Genomic DNA, 15,500 nt, shown 5'->3' with positions numbered 1-15,500 from the left:
TTGAAGCCGTACTCAATTCACGGCCACTAACAATGCTCTCGCAAGACCCCTCAGATTTTACAGCCCTAACCCCAGGGCACTTTATCAAAGGAGCACCCATTCTGGCCACACCTGAGCCAGGCGTGGAGTCGCTGTCCTTATTAAATCGATGGGAACGAATTAAAATTCTCCATCACAATTTCAGTCGCCGATGGAAAGAAGACTATTTAAAAGACTTCCACAAGAGGTATCGATGGAAAACATCAGAAAATGCGCCTAAGCTTGGAGATTGTGTCCTAATTAATTATGATTGTCTCCCTCCGACCGAATGGCGGCTTGGCCGCATAGAAAAGCTTTACTATGGCTCCGACGGTCATATCCGAGTAGTCGATCTCCGTACGCAAACCGGAACGTTAACTAGACCACTTGTAAAACTATGTTTTTTACCAACTACCGATAATAACGAAACGGTGTCAAAACTCGCTAAAACAACCGCCGAAATAAACGATAATCAAACAATATAACCGAATTATTTAAAAGCTCGTCCAAAATGACGGCCCGTTCGTGCAACATATTGTGGAACAAACTATGAATGATAAATCTATAAACACTACCTCTTCTTCCACAGAGGGTATTATGGATGCAGAAAGGCTAGTTACACCAACGCCAACTATACGTTCGGCTATCACTGTGCCGCGCACTGGGGCTGTCCCCATAGCAGCGCCCCGTACAACCACTGTAACCACTGCGCCAACCGTTGCACGAACCGCGCCCGACAAACAACGACCGCGGCTTCGCAGCCGCCCCGAACCCGATGCCCGCTTTGTTGTCGCCCACACCGCTTGCAGCACTGTCCTATTTTTAAGGGGATGACTCCCAATCAGCGTCAGCAGGTGGCTCAGGCACATGGACACTGCTTGAATTGTCTGACTCAAACGCATGTTACACAGGAGTGCGTGTCTGACACCATGTGCCAGCACTGTGAGCGGCCACATCATACACTACTACACCATCATCCCAGACGCGCTGTCGCCCGTTCATCTGCTCCCCGTAGCCGCTATTTAGCCCGACAGGCGCAGCCAAGCCGTGTAGCACGGACCCATCAAAGAAATGTCCTCGCAGCACCTCGGGCCTGGCGTCCACATAACGACACTTCGATGCGGCGCCAATCATCCAGGCCACAACCTCGCCGCACGACAGGCCTCAGCAACGTGGTCGCCACCAGCAGCTACAGCGTCTCCTAGGCTAACTATTCGCCTAGGGGGGCCGGGATGGCCAAATGAGCCTCAGCGTACAACACCAGCATGCAACCCTACATAGAGGCGCAACACCGACACACCGCATTCATCATTTACCACACACGTTCCACAATATTCCCCCACGCAACATTCACAATGTCACCGCTATAGCAGATCTAGCGGCTGACCGACACCCCACACCAAAACGCTAAAAAAGGAATAACGGGCAGCAGGCCGGCCTCTTTTCCGACGTCACGCTCAAGGAGTTAGCAACGCGCGCTTGACCGCTTTTCATAGTTACCGATATTTTTTAAGAACGACATCTCATTAAAATTGTGTTTTTCTTTCCAAAACCAAGTTGTTTAAATTAGCGATTTTTCCTCGTCGGAATAAATAAATATTGTACTTTTTTCATCGAAACAAAAAAAAGGTAGTTTAGTGTTCAAAGTGGGGTATTATCAATAACGCGATTAAAATATTATTTTTTAAGAACTCCCTTGCAAATTGAATTGATTGGCGTCCAACGTGTAAGGCATACAAAAATATATCCTTGGTAAAAAAAGAGAGAAAAATATCCATTCTATCCATCTAAAAGGATAATCGAGTCGACAGAAACACTTATCAGAAGCGAAAAGAAAAACCGAAAACAATAATATCTCATTAAAAAAATATTAACAAAACTGTTGGAAATTACTCCAAATGATAAATAATTTAAATTACTATTCGGACAACATGACCTAGCCAACGTAGCCGCTGTCTTTCAATTCGCTGAACTATGTCAATATCGTCATATATCTCATACAGCTCATCGTTCCATCGAATGCGATATTCGCCGTGGCCAACGCGCAAAGGACCATAAATCTTTTGCAGAACTTTTCTCTCGAAAACATGCAACGTCGACTCATCCGTTGTTGACATCGTCCAAGCCTCTGTACCACATAGCAAGACGGGAATTATGAGCGACTTATAGAGTTTGGCTTTTGTTCGTCGAGAGAGGACTTTGTCCGAAGCTTGTTTCGCCTTCTCACTTTAGCTCGGCTTCAAACGGACGTTCTTAGGCTAACCAGAGGATACTTGGTCAAAGACCGGAGGTCGTGAGCTGTTTGAGTCAACTTTCCTCATTTGCGTGAACTTCTGCACATGACCCCATACTCCTGTTACTTATTACTATTAATTTAGGATTATAAATGTTATCAAACGTGTATTTATTGTGGCAATTTGTATATCCGATCAAATTATAAATCATGGCACGACCACCAATATAATAAAATATTTCGAAAGATGACCCTACCTTAGAAAATAAAAGACTCTCCTTTTTTTCCTTGATAAGATAAGAAATACATATAAACAAATAAACTAAGACTCTAATGACCGAATGATTTCGAAAAAATGATAGTTGGTAAGGGGCAACTCACTTGGATATGTTAAGCAGAATGTTAAAAATTTTGAAAAACGTGGAGGCGAAATAAAACAAGAAAAAATCAATATAAAGATGAGGATAGAATCGAAAGTATGCAGAAAAATTTGAATTATATGGGAAAAAATAACTATTGAGGCTTATTATAAACGTGACACAATAGTATCAAAAACGGTAGCGATGATATAGGTATAAAAAAGATATAAACATTTTTTAAATGTTCACTAAAATACAAAAGGTTTTATTAATCTTTGCAAGGGCAGCTATAGAATTTAAAAGTGCCCATATTCAAAGAAAAGGAAAAGGGAGAAATAAAATATAACCAAAATGGCTCTAAATAGTGAAATCTTATTAAATTCTACAACGCCTCTAGAAGATTGTCCTAAATTTTCAAATTGATCCGACTAATAGTTTCAGAGATACAGCTTCGCTGATTATGCTGAGAACGTATGCACTCGAGGGTAGCTAGGTTCAGCGCGCAAACTGTGGTTTTGAAGTCGGTTGCAAGATTTCTCGACAACTACTCAACCGATCTGCGCGAAATTTTACACAGGTCTTTCAGATACAATTCTTAAGGACTTGGAAGTAGGATTCTTTTTCGATTACATTTGTATGAAAAAAAAAAATAAATGTTGTGAAATTTTAAAATTTTTGTAAAAAATGTTTCCGAAAATCCAATTTTCAGTTTTTTCCCTTCGTCTTCAGAAATAGCGTCGCAATGGCCGAGTTTAAAAATTTTTTTATTCCAAAAATTTCAGAATTTCTTTGTTATTAGTGTATGTTTGTAACAATAACAAAATCTATAGTTAATTTTTTACATGAAAAAAAAAAATGTGAAAAAAGGTTTATTTTTACCCGAGGAAACCCATGTATTCTTTTAACATAACTGACTACAGTCGCTGACTACAAAATAGAGGTGAGGTCCACAGATCAAATAGGATAAGCCGCTTGAGGTGGTCAAGTTACTACCAGAATGTTCTGGTAAACGAAATAAGTATATTAGTTGGAGATAATCATCTAGTAATGCAAAGAATTTATGTGTAAAGGGCATCCATCAGAGTAATTATTCATTTATCAAATACTATATAAGGTGGAAACTTAGCGAATATATATTTTAGAAGTGAAACTTCTTTAGAATCGTTGTGATTTCAAACCAGATGCAACGGAAAAACGGACAGGTAAAAGACACAAATACGAAAATGTGTAGGATGAAGCCAGGAAAGAATGAGACAGAAATATGCATACTATTTTATATTATTGGCATATACATACATATATTATTTCTTTGGCACATTTGTCTATATGTTTACGAAAGCAAATGCGAACCATATACATATGTACATACATTCATAGTAACAAGTGTCAAAGAGTCAATCTGTCGAAGCACTGACGCGACGGCAACGTTGTGTTGTTGGTAGAAAATCCAAACTATGCCGAAAGAAACTAACAAACGATCGCCGATTGTTACCGCTTCCCTTGCTGCTCGAACAGCTTCGCCAACAAGCTAGCGCATATATGTATGATTTTGTATGAGCTTGTATACATATCGACGCTGATTTTTGCGAGCCACGGAAAAATATTTTAGAATTTACAAATATTGTAAATCGACAACAGCTATGTTGCCACTTTTCTCACTTCGTTCTTAGAACAAACACCAGAAAGATGTTCAATTTATGATTTTTAGCTTTTGCCATCGTCGCGAAAAGACGCCTGCTGGCAAAGGCATGCTCGGGGAGATGTTACGGCGTCTGTTTTTATGAATGAAGCGAGGTCGCTTGTGGAATTTGCGCCTGCGTTTATTAACGAAATCGTTTTTGTTGTAAAATTTACTATATTTGGGCTTCGCCAATTTGGCTGCCATATTGACTTGTGATGCTTCTGCTTTTTAGACAATTGTTGCTTTTGTAGAACAATGTTTCAATTTTTTGTTGGTGACATGTGTTTGTAACTCAACAAACATTTTTGTCTACCTTACCGCTGGTGGGGGGATTTCAAAAAAGTCTTTCGTCAAGTGAGAATATATTCATTCTGATTTTTTAAGTATTTTCTATGCTTATATACAAATTTTAAAACTATCTTAAATAACTAAATATATGTGTATGTGTGTATGTCAGTATGTATTGCAGCATATTGTTTATTGCTGCTTAACATGTTTTATTCTGCATGGGGTTGTTTTTAAGTGTACAATTTAATACATGTGTGTGTGTGTGTTATCTTCTGTAAATTTATGATTTGTGTCCCATGCATTTTTATTATTATTCGATGCACATTGCATTTAAATTCATGTGGTTGTTTAGGTACATACATATGTATGTATGTATATTAATATATAAATAGATATTTTTATTTAGTAGAATTTCGGCTTTGTTGATAAGTAAGCATGTTCAATGATATTTGAACAACATGTGTAGAAGTTCACGCAAGTGAGGAAAGTTCTCTGTTCCCCATTCACTTGGGAGTAGCCAGAAAAGATTCTTTTACATATGACTCAAGCAGCTTACGACTTCCGGTCTTTGACCAAGTATACTCTGGGTGAGAAGACGAAATATCCCCTACTTAGGGTTGTGTGTGGATTTGGGACCCGCCACGTAAAAAAAACACCCCCAATGAAAGAAAACAACAAGCCTCGGATGAGTGGCCCCCCTTTTGATGACGACCATGGCAAACGAATTAAGGACTATGATTTGAGGGCATGCACCTGGAATGTCCGATCCCTTAATTGGGAAGGTGCCGCTGCCCAGCTGGTTGATGTCCTCGTGAAAATAAAGGCTGACATCACCGCCGTCCAAGAAAGGACAGAGACGAGTAGGTCCTTGTGGCATTTACTACAGTGTGGGATTCGTGGTGGCTGAGAGACTCCATCGCCGAGTACTGTCATTTACCTCAGTGGATGAACGAAAGGACAAAGAAGGTATCTTTGGCTCAACGGTCGGTAAATTCAGATTCCACGATGAAACATCCCCAAATGGGTTGTGGCGATCGACTTCGCCGGGGCCCGAAATATGGTTATCTGTAGTACTGGATTTCAGCATAAGATAATTCATCAAGCCACCTGCCTGTCTCCGGATCGAAAAACCACCAACCATATCGATCATGTTGTGATAGACGGAAGACACGTCTCCAGCGTTTTAGATGTGCGTACGCTCCGAGATCCTAACCTCGACTCGGACCACTACCTTCTTGCAGCCAAGATTCGCATCCGCCTCTGTGCAGCAAAAAACGCAAGTCACAAACACAAGGAAGGTTCGACATCGAGAAGCTGCAATCACAACAGACAGTCGAAGGTTTTTCTACTCGAGGGAACTGTGGGACGGCATTTCAAGCTCCTTACGTACTACTGCAACTGAAACCATTGGTTTTCGTAAAATGCAAGAGAACAGCTGGTACGACGAGGAGTGCCGTGTCGCACGGGAAGAGAAAAAATACTACATACCACGCAAAGTTATGTTCGACCACAACACGTGAGGGAAGGGATAGATACCGAGAGTTGAAGAGGGAAGTGAGAAGGATTTGCAGACAAAAAAAGGAAGAGGCCGAAATGAGTGACTATGAAGAGCTTGACTAGCTGATCGACAGGGGTAATGCTCAAAAATTCTACGAAAAAATGTGGTGGCTAACAGAAGTTTTCAAGACCGGAGCATACTCTTGTAGAACCCCCAAAGGTGATCTAGTGAGCGATTCCCAGAGCATACTAAAATTATGGAGGGAACACTTCTCTTGCCTTCCGAATGACAGTAAAAGTATAACGCCAGGAGAAGGCGTACCCGATTCCCCAATCGAAAACGATGGAGCAGACGTTCCATTGCCCGACCATGAAGAAGTTCGAATAGCAATTACCTTCCACCCCGCTTCAATTGAAATCTGCTCTACGTAAATTACAAAAAGCGCTTAAAAGTGAGGAAGAATTCGACACCGAAATGTATATAAGGAAACTGTGTCTAAATTCAAACCTTCTATAATTCCCTCTGGAAAGCCCAAAAGTCCATGAAGCCACCAATTAACTCCGTCATGCCTGTACGAGACTTGGGTAGAAATTGTGCTCGAAGTGACGAGAAAACGGCTAATTGTTTTGCAAATAAACTAGAAAATGTATTTTAACCTAATTTGCCAAAGAACAACTTTCAGCTGTCAATCTTACCCAACACAGCTAAAAGTCGCTCGAGTCTTTTAAGACTTCACCTTCTGAAATTATTTGAATCATAAAAGAATTTAAAACAAAAACGTCGCCGGCACATGATAATTTTACATATAAAGGAGCGCAAGTTTGTTGTTGGATTAGCGGTGGGAGAGAGACTAGTTCGCCGAGTACTATCATTCACTCCTATGAATGAACGTCTAGCCGCAATCCGCATCAAAGCGAGGTTTTTCAACACATCGCTGATTTGCGCCCACGCCCCGACGGAAGAGAAGGACGATGTGACCAAAGATGCCTTTTATGAGTGCTTGGAGCGCACTTATGAGAGGTGCCCCCGCCACGATGTCAAAATCGTGCTTGGCGACTTCAAAGCCAGGGTGGGCAAAGAAGGTATCCTTGGTACTACGGTCGGTAAGTTCAGCCTCCACGAGGAAACATCCCCAAATGGGTTGAGGCTGATCGACTTCGCCGGGGCCCGGGGCAAAAAACGCACGCCAACAAACACAAGAAAGGTTCGACGTCGAGAAGCTACAATCACAACAGACAGCCGAAAGATTTTCTACTCGGCTTGCACTCCTGCTCTCTGAGAGCACTCGTCAACAACTCGGTACTCAAACTCCTTACGTACAGCTGCAACGAAACCATTGGTTTTCGGAAAGTGCAAAAGAACAGCTGGTACGACGAGGAGTGCCGTGGCGCAGCGGAGAGAAAACAGGCTGCCTACTTCGCGACGTTACGATCGACCACAACACGTGCGGGATGGGATATATAGCGAGAGTTGAAGCGGGAAGCGAGACGTATTTGTAGACAGAAAAAGAAAGAACGAAGAGCTTGATAAGCTGGCCGACAGGGGTAATGCTCGAAAATTCTACGAAAAGATGCGGCGGCTTACAGAAGGTTTCAATACCGGAGCATACTCTTGTAGAACCCCCCAAGGTGATCTACTCACAGATATTCACCATGCGCCAAATTTTGGAAAAGACCCGTGAAAGGAGAATCGACACACACCACCACTTCGTCGATTTCAAAGCTGCTTTCGACAGCACGAAAAGAAGCTGCTTTTTATGCCGCGATGTCTGAATTTGGTATCCCCGCAAAACTAATACGGCTGTGTAAACTGACGTTGAGCACCACCAAATGCTTCGTCAGAAACGAAGGTTTCAGACAAGGCGACTCCCTATCGTGCGACTTCTTCAATCTGCTGCAGGAGAAAATTATTCGAGCTGCAGAACTTAATCGAGCAGGTACAATATTTTATAAGAGTGTACAGCTGCTGGCGTATGCCGATGATATTGATATCATCGGCCTCAACACCCGCTCCGTTAGCTCTGTTTTTTCCAGGCTGAACAAGGAAGCAACGCAGGGATCCCGATGAATAAGTTAGAAACGGGAATAATGACAATTACGTGGAACGAAGCCCTAGAACGCTTGCAAGCGACTAGTGCTTCGCTGCAGTCGTCTGATCAAGACCTTAATAAAGGGATACGCCCTTTATGAATCATTATATGGCTACGTCCAAGCAATGCGATCTATTTTTTCAGATATTGAGGCAAGAACCAAAGATCTGACCTACTGTGAAGAATACCAGCAACAGGCGACGAATCAAGCGAAATACAAAGTACACCTGGACAACGTTTCGAGTTTGAGGTGTTTATGGTCATTATTGATAACGTACTGTCTGCTTTAACTAAACGTATGAAAGCATATCATGAAATTACTAGTGTTTTTGAAGTATTTCGACAGCTATAATCTCTTACAACAGAAGAGATTTTGGAAAAATCCTCTAGTATGGTCAATGGTTACGAAGCAGATTTGGAGAACGGCCTAGGCGGCGAACCAGTGCAGTTCGCAGAGCTGCTGAAAACAGATGTGGCTACTGTTATTGATAGCAAGAAACAGGAAACTCTGGAACAGCAATATTATAAACTTTTATTAAATAATTCTTTAGAATCGTGTGTCCCAAACTTAGAAATAACTTTGCGAATTTACTTATCTCTCATGATCACTAACTGCAGTGGCGAACGTTCTTTTTCAACATTAAAACGTATTAAAAATGAATTAAGGAACACGATGGGCAAAGAAGGTCTTAATCATCTCCCTTTGTTGAATATAGAGCTTGACTTGCGTAATAAGTCGATATTGAAAGTATTATCTCTAAATTTGCCTATAATAAATCCAGAAAAGTTTATTTGTAACAATTTTGTTTTATTTAATACCCTAAACTTGAGAACCTATAGCGAACCGAGGGACCCTTGACAGAATTTGCCACAGGCCCCGCGCTAGTTTAATCCGGCACTGTACTTTGTACTGAGTAGGCAATTGAGAACAAAAATAAAACTCTATAAGTTACTCATTATTCCCTTCCTCCTATTTGTCGACGTTAGGAGTTTTCGAGAGAAAATATCTGCGAAAGATGTATGGTTTTCTGCGCGTTGGCCACGGCGAATATCGCATTCGCTCGAACGATGAGCTGTATGAGATATACGACGATATTGACATAGTTCAGCGAATTAAAAGACAGCGGCTACGCTGGCTAGGTCATGTTGTCCGAATAGATGAAAATACTCCAGCTCTAAAAGTATTCGACGCAGTACCCGGTGGGGGAAGCAGAGGAAGAAGAAGAACTCCACTCCGTTGGAAGGACCAGGTGAAGAAGGACCTGGTTTCGCTTGGAATCACCAATTGGCGCCACATTGCGAATAGAAGAAACGACTGGCGTGCTGTTGTTAAATCGCAGTCCATCAATTTTGTATTCTAAAGTTGTATTACAATGTATTTATATTTACATAAAAATCCTCGTATTGTCAAAGTTCCAGTGAATTATTTCCAATGGTTGCTAATAATGTTATATACATACATATATTTGAACATTGTTCAGTTTTCTTTGGATATTTAATAAAAAAAAAATACCAGAAAAAAATATAACAATTTATAAAACAAAAGTTATTTTTATACTCTTGCAACCAGTTGCTACAGAGTATTCTAGTTTTGTTCACCTAACGGTTGTACGTATTACATAAAACTAAGCGAGATAGATATAGGGTTAATTATATATAAATGACCAGGGTGACAAAAAATGTTGAAATCCGGTTGACTCTCTGTCTGCCCGTCCGTCCGTGTAAAAACTGAGATATCTTAATTAAACTTGATATATTCTGAGTACAAAAAAAGTTCAAGTTCAACCACTGCCACGCCAACAATTCGCTGTTAACCAAAAACCAATAAAGTGCAAAAACTAAGTACCTAATTAAGATATAATACTATGTTCCAACCAAAAATTTTAAGTGATTGGATTACATTTAATCTCTTCACTAATCTAACCCGTTTTCACTGCCGACAGATGATAAAACAGATGTTATCGCCATTCAAGAATTCACGTGGCTTAATATTTATTAAAAGAAAACATTGTTATTTAGTATTTTGGTATAAAAGCCGTCTTTTTTTACATATTTTCCATACAATGGAAATAATCGACGCATGTTTTTTATTTACAGAGTGGATTTAAGGTGAATTCAAATTCATTGCGTTTAATTTACTTGTTTGCTTACACTTTCACTTTGTAGTGTCTAAATAAGCTGTAATAATGTCATAGATTTCAAATAATGACAAGTTGTGCTAAAGCAGAGTTGCACAGAGAGTTTTCGGAAAAGTAGGCGTGCCCCGCCCTCTAATAAGTTAAATGCGCATGTCTCCTGAACCACTTAAGCTACAATAACCAAATTCGGCCAACACGAATATTGCAAGCATTTCTACTGACAGTGTAAAAATGGACAAAATAGGATGAAAATTCCATTCACCCCCTATATAACAGTACTGTTTAAAACTACTAAAACCGCGATAATTCAATAACTAAATGCGCAAGAGACGCCAAAATTTGCCAACAGGATGTTATGATAGTGCTTTATAGGGACTGGGGTAAAAATTGAACAATGGGCGTGGCACCGCCTTCTTTTTGGTGAAATCCCATATCTCGGGATCCGACTAACCGATTTCTACAAAATTTGGTATGTGGTATTTTTTTATATTTATATGTCATGTTGTGAAAATGAGCGAAATGGGACAGAAACCACGTCTACTTTTCATATAGCACAATTTTAAATTCTACTTGGTTCTTTTACTTTAGTAGTACACCTTTAACTTTCAAGCGGGGTCATTTGTAACAGGAGCGGGCGCGCGTAACCGAAAAGACGTTTGGGATGAATAAAAAAAATAAAGCTAATTATTCAGTAATTATTTATTTATTTGTACTTAGATATATTATCATTGTCCTTAAAGTCTATTTTGTCAAAAAAAAGGAATTAAAATTGTTAAAAACAAGTAAGGAAGGGCTAAGTTCGTGTGTCACCGAACATTTTATACTCTCGCATGATAAAGTGATAATCGAGATTTTATTATCCGTCATTTACACATTTTTTTATTTTGCTGTAAAATTAATTAGATTAGTAGTTCCTGAGATATGGTTTTTGGTCCATAAGTGGGCGACGCCACGCCCATTTTCAATTTAAAAAAAAGACTGGATGCAGCTTCCTTCAGCCATTTCTTCCGCAAAATTTAGTGTTTCTGACGTTTTTTGTTAATGGTTAACGCACTTTTAGTGATTTTCAACATAACTTTTGTATGGGAGGTGGGCGTGGTTATTATCCGATTTCTTGCATTTTTGAACTGTATATGGAAATGCCTGAAAGAAACGACTTTATACAGTTTGGTTGACATAGCTATAATAGTTTCCGAGATATGTACAAAAAACTTACTAGGGGGCGGGGCCACGCCCACTTTTCCAAAAAAATTACGTCCAAATATGCCCCTCTCTAATACGATCCTTTGTGCCAAATTTCACTTTAATATCTTTATTTATGGCTTAGTTATGACACTTTGTAGGTTTTCGGGTTTCGCCATTTTGTGGGCGTGGCAGTTGGCCGATTTTGCCCATCTTCGAACTTAACCTTCTTATGGAGCCAAGAAACACGTGTACCAAGTTCCATTATGATATCTCAATTTTTACTCAAGTTACAGCTTGCACGGACAGACGGACAGACAGACAGACATCCGGATTTCAACTCTACTCGTAACCCTGATCACTTTGGTATATATTGTATAACCCTATATCTGACTCTTTTAGTTTTAGGACTTACAAACAACCGTTATGTGAACAAAATTATAATACTCTCCTTAGCAACTTTGTTGCGAGAGTATAAAAAAAAACAAAAATTAACTAGTAATATGAACGTAAATGTACTAAGCGCGGTCGATTCGACTACGCGCGAGTTAACACCCAGCCATACACGTATGACTCATATTACCTACCACTACACATATATACAACATAGCAACAGTAGACCACGTGAACAAAGCACACAAACACATGGAGGGGCATCATTATACAAGAATGTATAGCCACCACGTGACCAAAAAGTACAAGCCAATACCACATCACACATGTGCAACGTGATCAAAACACAAACACATGGAGAGGCATCATCTTACAAGAATGTACAGCCACCACGTGACCAACAACAACAAGCCTATACCACATCACGCACATACAACGTGGTCAACATACAGACACATGGAGGGGCATCATCTTACAAGATGCCACGCCACCGGAATTAGCCAATCAGAAGCCGACACGAGTTGACTGCACTGCTATAAAAGAGTGACGCGCATACAACACTTGTTCTCAGTTTAAATATAATCATGGGCATAGCTAGTAATATATTGTCCAATGTGTAAACATACAATATATATATTTAAATAAAGAAACCTTGGAGGGATCCAAGGGAAATATATTTCTATAGAATAACCAAAGATTATTCTTAATTGGCGCCCGAGCAGGGACCGGTGAACAAAAGGATTCAGTGAATAAAACCTTCGCGACTTAAACAACGACGAATTCAAAATAAAATTCAAGTGTATCAAAAGTGGTCCAACAGAAGAAATTTTCTAAAAATGGCACAGGCACAATCGGAAATCCAGGCACTTCAAGCCATGGTTATGAACTTGCAGAGAAGATTCGCCGAAGCTCAAATAACCGCTGCACCAGTGGAAGAAGCACAGGACGAAGTCTGCACATACTCAGACCCAAAAGAAGTTGATTTAGGACTCTTCAAGTCAGCAATAAACAATTTCAGCGGAGACTACCATGAGTATAGAAACTGGAGAAAACTGGCCACAACTCTAATGGGAAACGTGAAACCATTCAGGGGACAGAATAGCCTTAATCTTACTCAGGGGAAAGATTACAGGAAGAGCCGCGCAAATTCTCATCAATAATAATGCAAAATTAAACTTCGAGGAAATCATAGACCGCTTAGACGACTCATATGCCGATCAACGCCCACTCTATGTCCTGGAAGAAGACATAATGAGGATAAGACAGGCAGAAAACCTCTACATATATACTACGATCAGTTAAACCAAGCGTTGAACGTAGTATTATCCAAAATAGAGATGACACACAAGAATGAAAATGTGATCAGCGCTCTATCCAAGGAGATACAATTAAAGGCAGTGAGAACATTTATCGCAGGATTGAGTAGTACAGCAACAAAGAATGCATTATACTCAAGATCATGCACCAATCTGATGGAAACACATGGGATAGCTAGAACGATGCAGCATGATTCGCATTATCACCAACTGGAACACGTACCGAGGGTACAATGGCGAAGCCATCAACAGTGGCAAACACAGCAGCAATTCCAGCAGAATTTTTATCACCAACAACCTCAAATGCAACAAGAAACAACGGAACCAATGGAGGTAGACCCCTCTTCAACAAGATTTAGACGACAACCATACAATCCAAAACCGCCAATGAACACTCATCAGGAAGCAAGGCAAACACAGAATCCGTTTAGACAAGTCATCCAAAGATTCGGCAACCAATTCAAGCGCGACAGATAAGACACGGCAAACTCGCAACAAAGAAAAACACAACGCCTTAGCCAAGTGGGAGACACCCAAGAAGACGACCAGGAGTCACTTTACAATGAAGCACCTAGTGTAAGTTATAGAAATAATAATAGACAGAAACATTTTTTATAAGATACCACGGTCTTCCGACGTTAAGACGCACTGCACCTAATGGAAGATTCGTGCATATACTGATAGATTCAGGTGCAACTAGTAGCTATGGGAGTAAAAATTACCCATTTGCAGAAAGAATAAAATTAAATAAACCTGTTAAGTTTAACACACTACACGGGAGTTCAACAGTTACTCACAATAGAGAAAACAATCTAGTAGGATTTGACTTAGATTTTTTTGAAGCAGAAGAACTAAAAGAGTTCGATATAATACTAGGAGAGGACGCGTTAAGAAAAATGAAAGCAAAAATAGATTTATTTGAATACTCAGTAACATTTGAAAAAACTACTGAAGTAGGTAGGGAACAAATAAATTACTCTATAGGAGATAAAAAATATGAGAAAGAAATCAAGGAACTAATGGAGAATAATTACAATAATGAACTGTTACCTTTCACCACCTCAATACAAACAGAGATTAGGACTGAATCCAAAGAACCTGTTTGGGTATCCATGTGCAGATCAGGAGTTTGTCGAAAAGGAAATACAAAAACTTTTAAAGAATGAAATAATTAGGGAAAGTAAAAGCCCATATAACTCACCAATATGGACAGTATCAAAAAAGGGTATAGATGAGGAAGGAAAACCAAAGAAAAGAATGGTTATAGGCTTTCAAAAATTAAACAAGCAGACAATACCAGATAGATATCCCATACCGGATATAACAATGACATTGCAGAATTTAGGTAAGGCAAGATCTTTACAACATTAGATCTAGAGTCTGGAGTTCACCAAATAATGATTAAACCAGAAGATAGGGAAAAGACTGCATTTTCAGTCAATGGGGCAAAGTATGAATTCCTTCGCCTACCGTTCGGCCTAAAGAACTCTCCAGCCACATTTCAAAGATGTGTAGATGACATTCTGAGACCATACATTGGAAAATGATATGTCTATATCGATGATGTCTTAATTTACTCTGCTGACCCAGAGTAACACATTAAGGATATCACAAATGTTGTACAGACGCTACATACAGCTAATATGAAGATCTCCGAGGAAAAGTCAAATTTTTTCAAACTAAACCCGAATTTCTGGGACACATAATAAATAACGGAAGGATTACAGTAGACCCAGGGAAAATAGATGCTATAGATAGGTATAAAACACCGGAGACACTAAAAGAATTACGCTCATTTTTAGGATTAGCTTCCTACTATAGGAAACTGAGTCAGGGTAGAAACCCAATTTCGTTTATATCAAGAACATTGACAACCACAGAACAAAACTATTCCACAAATGAAAAGGAAATGTTAGCCATAATTTGGGCTAACTAAGAAATTACCTGTATGGAATAGCCGACCTGACAATTTACACAGATCACCAGTCTCTTATATTTTCGATATCAGAAAAAAATCCAAACACTAAACTCAAAAGATGGAAAAACCTAATAGAGGAATATGGTGCTAAATTAAAATACAAACCTGGACACGAGAACGTGGCCGCAGACGCACTATCTAGACAAGTAAATACGATGTCAGATGCATCAATCCATTCCGCAGAGTCTTCAGCACTCAGATGCATTAAAATGATTGCAAAACCCTTAAATTTTTTCTACATATTTCAAATTATTCACGCAAATTAAGCTAAAAGACATAACCGAAATAATCGACAGAGAGAATATACTAGAATTCACACATAAAAGA

The sequence above is a fragment of the Bactrocera dorsalis genome, chromosome 2 (assembly GCF_023373825.1).
Source record: "Bactrocera dorsalis isolate Fly_Bdor chromosome 2, ASM2337382v1, whole genome shotgun sequence".
Classification (NCBI taxonomy): Eukaryota; Metazoa; Arthropoda; class Insecta; order Diptera; family Tephritidae; genus Bactrocera; species Bactrocera dorsalis.
The sequence above is the reverse complement of the archived record's forward strand: the minus strand, read 5'-3'. Positions refer to the sequence as shown.